Raw genomic sequence first — 13,920 nt, forward strand, 5'->3', positions numbered from 1 at the left:
TTATTGGTTTTATTTTAATCCTTATATTTCGACAGTATTGTATTTTTTTTTATTTAGGCTTGTTTCTTATTGTTATTTACCTACACGAGGCAACCACACGAATTACTTTTCGAAGTTATGTTTGCATTAGAAATAATTAACATTTACCATAATTAAGAAAGAAAACATCGTGATGAAACCTTGCTTGCCAGAGTTATATAAATAATTCTTGAAAGACTAAAAGCTTAACAGCCGCTTTTAATCAGATTGTTGGCCTATATATCACATTAAAAAGAAACCCAAACTTAGCAGTAGCCCATTGGCAGTAATGTTATTGCTTCACAATCTTGCCGCTTAAGGCAATAAGTTTAGTTAACGTAGATTGCTATTATTTAGTGGCAGGCACTTTAAAATCAGGAACAACCTATATAAATAAAAACGTACCCTACGTACGTTATGCCGGCGGATCGTATATAGTATATATCGGCTTATTATAGTAAGGGGTAGTAGTCCGGGGACATAGAGTATCCAATTGGAGGTACCGCGTCCTGGCCACTTTATGGTGACTGTAGAAGGAACACCGTCAGGTTTTTAGTCGATATGCCTAAATTTAAAGCCGGAACGCTTAGCCGGTAGGCCCGACAGACCCCCGCTACCTCCCTGGAACGGGACATGCTTTTCATTTCCTAACGAAAAAAAAATGGCGGTAGTAGTCCGGGAAGCCTATGACCTAGACTGGTATTGATGTTCTCACGGCTCCATCAAATCCAGATAATAATATGATTTTAAGATTTTGATACCTCTACAGTTTCCTAAAGACAAGGATTCAGCTTCAAGGATCATGCTTTCCATTGGTTAAAGATACAAAACACTAATATAAAAAAGGATCAGTAAAAAAACCGTTAGTAAAAATTCCACACACATCTGCGTCACTAAAAATCAAAAGTATTTTTCCCTTAAGAAGAAACCCAAATATGTTTTGAACAATTCATAATCTTGTTAAAAAGAACCATGAAATATCAACGCCATGAATGTACGTATTTAAATAAAATAGCTAATTTCTATTCGCTTATAAAAAAACTACTTGCGAAATAGTGATATTTTCCCAATAGAGTGGTATTAGAAGCACGAAAAATATGACTTTAAAAATGTAGGTATAAGATTACGCATATTGTGATTCAAGAATCTCAAAAAGGACAAAATTGATTGAAATTTGGGTCTTTTTCATAGGAAGCAAAAATATTCAAATTAAAAAAATAAGAAACGGGCAAAATCGATCCCTCCAATAATATAGCCATGAGTTATCCGAATTGAGAACCTCCACTTTCTTTTAAAGTGGGTTAAAATGAATAACAAAAACACCGTTAGTAAATATTCCACACCCTTCTGCGTCACTAAGCCCAAAAATATTTTTTCCTTCTAAGAATAAACCTAAATGCATTTTGAACAGTTAAAAATCTTCCACAAGTAGCAAATAAATAAAATAATGATACAGAATTCTAAATATAGTTTGGGTTTTGTTTAAAAAGAAACCATTGACGTCAATGCATTTTATATTGATAAAGGTGTGAGTTTATTAGGGCGTAACATAACCTTACATTTGGGGATTGTAGGAAAAACTTAAATTCCCTATTATATGGGAATAAGAAATGCGAGTGCACTTTTTGCACCTCCACCTACACATTCGGATAGATAAATAAATTTAACCCATTATTGTCCCACTGCTGGGTACGGTTCTCCTTCCGTAATGAGGGAGGGGTTAGTCCTCGAGTCCGCCACGCTGGTCAATTACGGGTTGGGGACTTTGAATACCTTCAATAACTGTTCTAAAGAACTCTCAGGTATGCAAGGTTGCATCACGATGTTTTCCTTCACCGTTAGAACAAGTGATCATTATTTCTAAAACACACATAATTTCTAAAAGTCATTGGTGTGTTGCCCCGGGTTCGAACCTGCGACTACTTACGTGAGAGGTGTCAACTTAAACCACTTGACTATCACTGATTTTTTCTTGCTGTTTTTGTCATCTTATTATTATTTCGTATTTTTGTGTGTATTTCTCTATCATCTAATATACTTTTTTAAGCAGCCTGTGTGTAAATGCGTGTCATCATGCCATGTGTGGTATGTTGTTACGTTCTAGTGGGTTTAAGACCTTATATTGCATATTGCACTCACTTGTCTTTCAAGACAGTGTTTACGACCACATCATTTAAATAACTATGCCTACAGCATATCCTACTAAAATATATACCAAAGTTAGTAAAGATAATATGTTTGTTAAAGTTTCTGTTACTGAATTTATTGTTATTCTTTTCCCGACAACTACTGAGCTTGTTAAACTGTGTTGGTTGGTAGTGATTGAGACTGCCGCGCAGAAGTCTCGAGTTTGAATCTCGGGCCGGATAAAAAGTAATTGTTCTGTTAAAAAAAACTTAGTGATTGCCAGGAGTTAGGAAGTTAAGGTCGTAGATGTCTGCGCTATTGGTCTTTTCTAACCTATATTTAATTATTTATAGTAGAAGCACGGAGTTTGGTAAGGTACCCGATATATCGCAATCAGCTCGCGCTCTATCAAATAGGTCTGAGATAATTAATGGCGAAACATGGAAGAAGTTATGTTTATGCAACTCTGCCTACACCTTTCAGTATTACAGGCGTAATACTATGTACGTATGGTAAAAAATTATCAGTAAATTGAAGACCCAGGCTCAAACTTAACAGTTGAAGTAAGGACTGAGACATTGTAGTCAGCTAGTAAGAATTATATACAACTTTATTTGATTTGAAATTCTTACAATAACTGGAATCCCAAAGAGATCATCATCTATGTCCCAAGGGCCCTAAGGTCCTTAGTCCTTGAATATGGTCTATTTATAGCTAGACCGGTGTAAAAGCCTGGAGGTCTAAGCCCTATAAATAGTTAATGGAAACTACTTCGCAATGCTAACACGTTATTACCTAACCAGTGTAAAGTTAAATACACAGAAAGTTCAATCCCGCCCTAAGAATTGCTCTTGTGTCGCGGGGACTTTAACAAACATACAAACAACGGACACAAAGTATAACCAAACCCGAATTTATTTGTTGATCGCACGTATAGTTGTCACGAGTGGGAATCGAACCCACGACCTCCCATCACACCACAGGTAACTTGGTGACCTGGCTGGTAATGTGGTTGATACAAAAGATTTTTTTTCTTAAAATATGTTAGGCTCTCACACTAAGAATTGCTCTTGTGTCACGGGGACTTAAACAAACATACAAGCAACGGACACAAAGTCCAACCAGATCAGAAACAATTATTTGTTGATCGCACAAATAATTGTCTCGTGTGGGAATCGAACGACCTCTCGACGGAATGGTAGTGGCGTGGAGACCTAAACCACTGCGCCACGGAGGCAGTCATATTCAAGAAGATTCAAAAGATGTATGCAAGTTATAGTACTTTAACTTATCTCTTCTCTGCCAAAGTGCATTGCCCTATAAATAATAAGACTGCAATGACATCAAGGACTCAGACGTCATGTACCTACGTAGGTATTTAATATTTAATCCTACTAATATTATAAATGCGAAAGTTTATGAGTATATATGTATGTATGTTTGTTACACTTTCACGCAAATACTATTGAGCCGATTACGATGAAATTTGTTATATAGGTAGCTTAAAACCAGCTGTGGGTCTTCAGCTACCTATATACAAATTTAGGGATAAAAAGTAGCCTATGTGTTATTGTGATAACACATAGGCTACTTTTTATCTCGGAGTTCCCGAGGGATCAGGATTACACGGGAAGGGTTTCCACGCGAACGAAGTCGCGGGCGGCCTATAGTATTTAATATAATATAGAATTGAGGAAAAACCTTGAATGTTCAGTTATGCAATTATAACCTTGAGTTGACCAATTGCAGGACTGAATGAAAGCGAATGGGAGTTTTTGAGCGCGTTTTTTCAAAAAATACAAAATATGTTTCGATTGGAAATCATATAAGGTTGGACGTTAACAATCCGGGGATAAACATAGGCTTGTTCAAAAAATCTCCAACGCCTGTAAATTATAGAATTAGTTTAACTTTTCTTCCAACTATGTTGGAGTCGGCTTCCAGTCTCACCGGATGCAGCTGAATACCAGTATTTTACATGAAGCGACTACTTTTCTTCTGGTACACGGAAGAACTTCGACTATATTATATGTGTATACCGTCATTCCTTCGTATTTCGGAAGGCACTTTAAGTTTTAGGTCCCTGGCTGTCATTTCCAAAGAGCTTTAACAGTCGTTAATAGTAGTCAGAAGCTTGAAAGTCTGACAACCAGTCTTACCGAAGGGTATCGTGTTATAACTCAGGTAACTGGGTTGTGGAGGTCCGATAGACAGTCGCTCCATGTAAAATACTGGAATTCAGCTGCATCTCTTGAGACTGGAAGCCGACTCCAACATAGTTGGAAGAAAGGCCAGGCTGATGATGTCTCCAAAGATATTCATTTATCTACATTTATATAAAACAAAACATGTCGTAGTCGTAAGAATTTATAATCCCCTATAACTGGTAAAACTGGCGGAATAGTGTGCAACAAACTGCATTCTAAACCTGTTGTGTTTACTGGTTTCACTTAAAGTTTATTTTAATAAAGGTTTAAGGTCAAATAATTTAAATAACTGATCCCATTGCTGAGTTAATAATTTCCTTCTAGATTCGGCTACGGCGGTCAGTTTTAAGGATACTATAGACGATATAGTAGGACTTTGTTTATAGTGTCCAAGTATGTGCACAATACACAGGTACACTCACATAGTCTGGTGGGATGGTATACGACTAACGACGAGATATCAGTCACAGGATCGACGACTTTACGTGATCTCCGAGGCACAGAAGTCTGAATTCTTCGACTTCCTTACTTCGGGTTATCTCTTCAGGCTTATGTAAACCTTTGAATAGGAATTCACCTTTTATGCATGTAATTAAGTGTCAAAATTTACGAAGCCAATGATTTCCAAATAACAAATCTATGTGGATTATATGACCACTTTTCTAACGGTAATAGAAAACAATGTGATGAAAACTTGCCTGTCTGAAATTTGTATGACACATTTCTTGAAGGCATGCAAAGTCCCCAACCCGCGTTTGGCCAGTGTGGTGGACTCAAAGCCTGAACCTTCCCTCATTGGGAAGAAGAGCCTTGCCTAGCAGTGGAATAGTAAAAGTTTAAAAAACTATATTAAAAATGATACCTGATTTTGTTAACGTGTCCGGTATATAGCAATAGACTCGCCCCCTATTACATGGGACTAACATTGTTAATGGCGAAACGTGGGTGTATTTCATACACCTTCGGGTATAACAGGCGTGATATTATGGATGTATTTATAAAGTATCTTCAAGGAAGCAGTCGTTAAGCATAATCTTTGTTTAAAACTTTCAAGGTCAGCTACTTGATATTATTTTGTTTTCTTTAAATAATACAACTATCGTTTTGAAAGAATATTTTCAATTCTTTGTCTTACTTAATGAAGAGCACTTTGTAACTACCATCCACGATATATTAAGATGCTGATTTTATTTACTTTGCCCGACGCGGGCATTGAAACCGGGACCGCGCTACAGAAGCAGAAAAAGTTAATGAATTATGTAGGGTTAACCCTAATTAACCTTTTTCACTCATCACTTAATCATTCTCTGATTATGTTAATGATTACGTATAGCTAGTCTAATGACAAAAATAGCATGAAATCTATTCAGTAGTTTTTGTGATAATTTGTGATACATGACAGACACAGAATAGCATTTTTTCTAGTAATATGTTAGCAATTAGTCAAAAAGCATGTAAAGCCGCAAACTTCAAAACTACCGATATTCTGAAATGGTCATACAAATACAAATCTATATTATTCCTAAGTTACATATTTTTTACACAATAGAAAAGACCTTCAGTACTGTGTCCGACCCGGGATTCGTACTCGAGACCTCACGATCAGCAGTTAGATACACTACTGACTGGGTCACAGAGGCAGTTTATAATAATAACTAGCTGACCCGCGCAACTTCGCTTGCGTCTCCAAAGAGAATGGGTCAAAATTTTCCCCGTTTTTGTAACATTTTTCTTTGCTACTCCGCTCCTAATGACCGTAGCGTGATGTTATATAGCCTATAACACTGAAAGAATTTTTCAAATCGGAACAGTAGTTCCTGAGATTAGCGCGTTCAAACAAACAAACAAACTATTAGTATAGATACAGCTTTGACTACAAAAAGTAAATGATTTAAGGCGTCATTTTCCTTCAGAAACGTAATTAACATAAATATGTACTAAAAATAAAATTAAACACTATACAAGTATCATCACGACTCATCTTAAAGGTATGGACAGGTAACTGAGGTCGTGTCAACTGGTTTCACTTGACCTATGAAATAATAATTATCTTGTTAAGTGGGATACAGCGAGCGTATAGTTTGCCGCTGATTTTAGTTAAATTTACTGCAGACAGTTTGCTATTTACTTTAATTTTTGGCCGTCTGAACGTTTTTTATTTAAATGTTTAGTTCGATTCTAAGTAGAACTTAACTAGAAAGTATTTCCAAATTATTTTTTTTGTATTTTTCAGCATTGGGAAATTATTCTTTAGCAATTTTTTTCAGCAAACTTATCTATAAAACTCTACTTAACTATAAAAAATATTAATAGAATAAATAATGTACTTACATAATATATTTACATATATGTATATAAATTCTTCTGAAAACAATCTTAACTAAAAACCTTGTTGTACCCAGAATTTAAACCCGGGAACATTGTAATGCATATCACTGCTGCATGTATAATTAGACCACTCTGAAAATCTACAAGTCAAGCCAACTAGTACACTTTCGTCCCGCGTCCTATTAGCAGCAAACTCTTTGTCTTCTCCACACAATTCCTTACGAACAAATACGGTGAGACCTCAATAAAGTACCGGAAGGAATAACCCTAATTATAAATAAGTAAGAGTTTATTATACAATATGGTTAACTAAAGATTTTAAGTTTAAAAATATCTTGGCATTGTGTAAGGCCTTTGGTATAAATAAATATTATTGGACAACTTACACACGGTCAAATGATTCCAAACTAAGCAGAGCTTGTTCTATGGTTACCAAATAACTGATAAACATACTTATATACTTCTAAATACATACTTATATAGATAAATTGACAACCAGGCTCAGAACAAATACTCGTGCTCATCACACAAAGATTTGTCCTGGGTGGGATTCGAACCCATCACACGCGGTGCTACGGTTGTTACGGCGTGGTGATCGCTTAAACCACTGCGCCAAACGTGCAGTTAAACTTTGGTATGTCCACGAAAATGTTCTGAATGTTAATAGTATAGACGGTTTTTGATCTCAAGGTCTTGGGTTCAGTTCTAGACCCTAGCAAAGTGGTTATTTGATTATTTAATGAATGAATTTCCTCCCGACCGACTTTCCCTTCTTTTCCAAAAAAACGTTTGGACGGATTTTTAGGCGTACACTTCTAAAAATCTATCACTTTTTATCGTATGGTTAGTGGTCAACCTAGTGTCAAAGTTGTTCAAGCCGCCCGATAGGCCTTTGATATGGCTTAACGACTGTTATCTTAATTGACAACAACCAACTTTTTACGTGCCCTCGGTAGCACCGAAACGTCCAGTTTAAATACCACTATGCGATCACCCATCTATGGAACGACCGCGTTAAAGTTTGCTTAACCCACAGATCGTTTACTGACCGGTGAGCGCAATTGGCGTTGATTTTATTGCATGTTTATTTCTATTATCTGATCATTGGCCTGTATCCATATATTAAGGACAGATAATCTTAATTATCTAAATACCCTATTACTTTATAATTACTTGTAAAAACAATCACAATAAATATTAAGTAAGACAGACATTTCTAGCGGAATTCCCTACAGTCAGTTCTATCGAGTATCGAGAGTTTGACAATTAAAATGAACTGCAAATCTATACTATACTAATAATAATAATGTTTGTTTGTTTGAACGCGCTAATCTCAAAAACTACTGGTACAAATTGAAAAATTATTTTACTGTTGGGTAGACTATTTATTGAGGAAGGCTATAGGCTATATAACAACACGCTATGACCAATAGGAGCAGAGTACCAGTAAAAAATGTCACAAACACGGGGATAGAAGATGACCCATTCTCTCTTATGTGACACAAGTTTATATAGTTTTAAGGAGCTTTTGGCTAAGTAGCAACAGCCACGCGGATAGATCTGTGAGGTTAAGCAACGCTTGCCGAGGTTGTTCTGTAGATGGGTGACCATACTGAATATACCGGCTGTTTTGAAAGGCATGTTAAATTGTGGGTCCCAGCTGTCATTTTCAAAGATCTTTGACAGTCGTTATCAGTAGTCAGAAGCTTGAAAGTCTGACAACCAGTCTTACTACCAAGGGATATCGTGTTATTTTAATATATTATATAAAATTTCCATGTCACTGTGTTAGTTACCGTACTTCTCCGAAACGGCTTGACCGATTCTCATGAAATTTGTGAGAATGTTGAGTAGGTCTGAGAATCGGCCTACATCTATTTTTCATACCACTAAGTGGCACTATTTTCTTATTTAGGTATTATAATATAGCAAAACATTTGCTGGTTCAGCAAGTAATATACAAACCTGTAACTAATTAATACATAATATATTACACATAGGCTCTACTTTTAAACCGTCAAATAAATTGACACATAGCAGTTTTGACGCTCATAAATGTCAATATTTGACCTGAATGTATAAATTATTTTATTTTATTTTCACTCAACACATATTACATAAGTTTTATATATCCGTTGTAAAGAATTAAATGTATTTTGATATAAAATATGTATTTTATGATTTTGTTAAAATGAACTCATAAATCTTTACTAATAATATAACAGCGAACGTATGTCTGTGTGTCTGCTAATAAACTGATAGATCGATTTATGTGAAACTTTGCAGGGTGATAGATTTTGGCGTGGAGACAGGCATATGCAACGCTTATTGAAAAGTATAATGCAAGCAGTGCCGTGGGAAGAAGTTAGTGTAAATAAAAAGGAGATCTGTATATATGTACACTTTTTGGCTAAATGGCTAAGCCGATTGGGATGAAATAAGACAGGCTGACAGACATCTCTAAAAATTACTTCTGAAAACATACTATAATAGTAAATGAACTTCATGTTTATTAAAATTGCTACACAAAACTACTTTGCCGATTTGGATAAAATATAGCCGGGGGTTAGGTCACATCCATGGGAAAGACTTATTAAGGTATTTTACTATGTTATTTTTTCAAATAAATGCGAGTGAAGCCGCACACAATATTTAGTAATTATGTCCTTGGTAATTTTGACAAGAAATTGTAGTTATTTTTTTAAGAAAGTTGTTTAAAACAATTAAGTGAAAAAGAAAAGTGGTTTACCTTTAACGGTAGTTGTCTTAAGGTCACAGGTTCAATTACCGGATCAGACAACGTGACACATCTGTTGGGAAATTCTTGGTAGCAATACTGAGGTTTTTATGACATCACGCTTGTTATTCCCAAGTGTATAGGTAAAACTTGCATGCATGAAATTTGTTTAATACATTTATTAAGGGTATGCAAAGTCCCCAACCCGCGCTTGGCCAGCATGGTGGACTCAAGGTCTAACCCCTTCCTCATTTGGGACCAGACTCTTGCCCAACAATGGGGCAGTAATCAGCTTAAAAAAATGTGGAATAAATATGGAATCTATGGAATCAATGGAATGACCGCGCCAACGGTTGCTTAACCCAAAAGTCGCCTACCGACCGGTGAGCGCAACTGGCTATGGGCGCCTCCACAGCCTAGGTGCTTACTGTTGACAGTATCGGCTCGAAAATCTGGGCGTCTCCGTGCTTCGGAGAGCACGTTAAAAGTCGGTCCCGGTTGTTGTCTACTAAGATAACAGTCGTTAAGCCACGTCAAAGGCCTCTAGGGCGGCTTGAACAGCTTTGACACTAGGTTGACCACTAACCATACGATAAAAAACGAAAACCGAGACTGTACCACGACCCTGAATATCGATAAATATTATATTTAATATACATAATATGTCCGGTAAAAGTTTATTTTAAACTCCAATCAGGAAAAATATAGCAATACCGTGTTATTGATGCCTTCTATGGAAAAGAATAAAAGTATCATATCCGATATTTTTGGTAAAAACAAGCATTTTTCGAGGTTCTGACATTGACATCATAAGTTTCAATAAAAATACGTCTGTAAATAATTAACAGGCTCCTTGTTATATGCGATTAACATTGATAATGACGAAACGTGGTCATATTTCATACACCTTTGCCTAAACCTTCGGATATATCCTACTATCCTACTTAAATTATAAATGCGAATATTTGTGAGGATGTATGTGTGTTTGTTACCCTTTCGCGCAAAAACGATGCTATATACATATATCAGCTTAGCCTTTCTTCCAAACTATGTTGGAGTCGGCTTCCAGTTTCACCGGATGCAGCTGAATATCAGTATTTTACATGGAGCGACTGCCTATCTGACCTCCACAACCTAATTACCTGGGTCATAACACGATACCCTTCGGTAAGACTCGTTGTCAGACTTTCAAACTTCTGACTACTGTTAACGACTGTCAAAGATCTTCGAAAATGACAGCCGGGACCCACAATTTAACGTGCCTTTCGAAACACGGAGGAACTCGATATGTATAAGATGGTCACCCATCCACAGATTAACCTCGGCAAGCGTGGCTTAACCTCATAGATCGATCCGCGCGGCTGTTGTTAACTAAGCCACGAGCTCATACAACTGTACTTCAAAATGTAAGGTTATATAAGTTTATGGTCACTGTATTGATGTAAGTACGTAATATGGGCAAGCCCTTTTACGTACACGTGTGTTAAGCCATACGTGCTGGTTTAAAAATATTTTGTACTAGCTGACCCGCGCAACTTCGCTTGCGTTACATTAGAGAGAATGAGTGAAATTTTCCTCTGTTTTTTTTACATTTTTTTACTGGTACTCTGCTCCTATTGATCGTAGCGTAATGATATATAGCCTATATAGCCTTCCTCGATAAATAGGCTATCTAACACTGAAATAATTTTTCAAATCGGACCAGTAGTTCCTGAGATTAACACGATCAAACAAACAAACAAACTCTCCAGCTTTATAATATTAGTATAGAATAATATTAATATAGACGGTATGAAGTCTTTAGTACTTGACTTTTAACAACAAACCCTTTTGAACAATAAACACTTTTGGACAACTCACACACGGTCATCTGATTCCAAACCAAGCAGAGCTTGGTTACTTTAACCAGACAACTGATAAACATACTTATATACTTCTAAATATATATATTGATAAATTAACAACCAGGCTCAGAACAGATACTCGTGCTCATCACACAAATATTTGTCCCGGGTGAGATTAGAATCACTACGTTATTGCGACAAGGTAATCATGTTCAAAATCAAAATCAAATCATTTATTCATTTAGGTCAAATATTGACACTTATGATAGTCGTTACAATTACTGAATCTACCACTAGCTCGGAAAGGGGGTAGAGCCTTATGAGAAGAGCTAGCAAGAACCACTGCGCCAAACGTACAGTTCTTGAACTATATTATTACAATACTCAAAATTGACCACAAACAAGCCCTTCTATAGACCATAGATAATCAGTACCATAGATTAAATAACAATCAACTCTCTAATTCTATTACACGGTATTGAGTGAAAGTCTCCCGCCAAAATGATGTGACGTAACCGGCCGTGATGGTGCTTCGAATCATTGAATTTGTTACGGTAGACTTATTACATACTAGTTTTTACCCGCGACTTCGTCCGCCACCTTAATTTTCCCATTATGCGTCATTTTCCCGGGGTAAAAAGAAGCCTATGTCCTTTCTCGGGTATCAAAATATCTCCATACCAAATTTCATGCAAATTGGTTCAGCAGTTTAGGCGTGATTGAGTGACAGACAGAAAGACAGACAGAGTTACTTTTGCACTTATAATATTAGTATGGATTGTATGGACTAGATGACCCGCGTCGCTTTGTTTGGTACATAATTTTTGTAGCTCTTTAAACACTACCTTAAGGAATCCTCCAGAAATGAGGGAGGGGTTAGGCCTTGAGTCCACCGCGCTGACCAAGTGTGGGTTGGGAACTTTGCATGCCCTCATTAAATATATTAAACAAATTTTAGGCATGCAAGGTTTCCTCACGATGGTTTTCCTTCACCATTGGAGCATGTGATAATTATTTCTAATACACACATAACTTCAGAAAGTCATTGGTGTGTTGCCTCGGACACGAACCTGCGACCACTTGCGTCGGAGGTTCACTTATACCACTCGGCTATCACTGCTCTACTCAGTCACCTAGTCAGAAATAAATCTTCGATATAAGTAACAGCCTACCGTAAGTCAGTGACCGACATTTAGCCCAAAAAAGGTATGAGATTGAACGATAAAACAAAACTTTCTTTTCTTTAGTGGTCAACCTTGAAAGCCGGCCTTTGACATGACATAACGAACACTGTAGAGAGTGACGCAATTGTTATAGCCGTGGTAGTAAACTGTAGGACGAGCTCGTGGCTAAGTAACAATAGCCGAGCGGATCTCTAAAGTTAAGCTACGCTTGCCAAGGTTTGTTATTGGATGGGTGACCGGATTGTACATACCGAGTTCCTGCGTGTTTTGGTTAAAGTGACCGCCATATATCGCTACAACTGCGCACTGTGTCGTAGGTTCGATTCGACACGGAACAATTTTTCGGGTTATTCACTAAAAGTTGTTATCTATGGTTATGCTACTTGCCGAGGTCGATCAGTGGATGGGTGACCATTATAAGCTAACCGATTTTCTCCGAGTTTCGGAAAGCATGTTAAATTGTGAGTCCCGGCTGTCATTGTAAAAGATCTTTGACAGTCGTTACAAGTAGTCAGAAGCTTGAAATTCTGACAAACAATCTTACTGAGCGGTATCAGTGTTATGACTCAGGTTACTGTGTTGTGGAGGTACTGATAGGCAGTCGCTACATGTAAGATACTGGTATTCAGCTACGTCCGGTTAGACTGGAAGCCGACTCCAACATAGTTGGAAGGAAGGCTAGGATGCTGATATCCAATCTATTTCTGTAAATTTTCATCTTTAACCGGTCACTGGTTGGGATTTGAATTTACCACACGGCCATTGCCTCCAGATAACCATATCAACCACAGCGTCCAACGTACAGTTACATGATAATATAAATACTATATTATAAAACTATGCCGATCACATTTACGTCATAGAAATTTGATTTGACCCAGTTAAAGTACAACGACTTACAATTTTGATACTTTACACGGCCTATTGCCTCTGGGTGTAGTAAAATGTACCTGTTATATATAATTGCTAGACTGTCTCTATATCTCTACTAGCTGACCCGCGCAACTTCGCTTGCGTCACATAAGATAGAATGGGTCATAATTTTCCCCGACCTCCACAACCCAGCTACCTGGGATATAACACGATATCCTTCGGTAAGGCTGGTTGTCAGACTTTCAAGCTTCTGACTACTTTTAACGACTGTCCAAGATCTTCAAAAACGACAGCCTTCCGAAACACGGAGAAACTCGACATGTACAAGATGGTCACCAATCCACTAACCTCAGAGTTCTATCTGCGCGGTTGTTGTTAACTAAGCCACGAGCTCCTCCTTAAACTTGATTTTTTCTAAAAATCAAAAATCCAAAAATGACTAGTTACCATTTTGAAATGATACAAGTTATGTTAATATAACCACATACCATCTTTGTGACTTTAAAACAGCTCTAGGTTTTAAATTGTCAAAATTACTATTTTTATTAATTCTTTTCGAGTTACAAACTTAATTGCGTAAATAACGATCTTTTTATATATAG

Source organism: Anticarsia gemmatalis, chromosome 28, assembly GCF_050436995.1.
Source record: "Anticarsia gemmatalis isolate Benzon Research Colony breed Stoneville strain chromosome 28, ilAntGemm2 primary, whole genome shotgun sequence".
Classification (NCBI taxonomy): Eukaryota; Metazoa; Arthropoda; class Insecta; order Lepidoptera; family Erebidae; genus Anticarsia; species Anticarsia gemmatalis.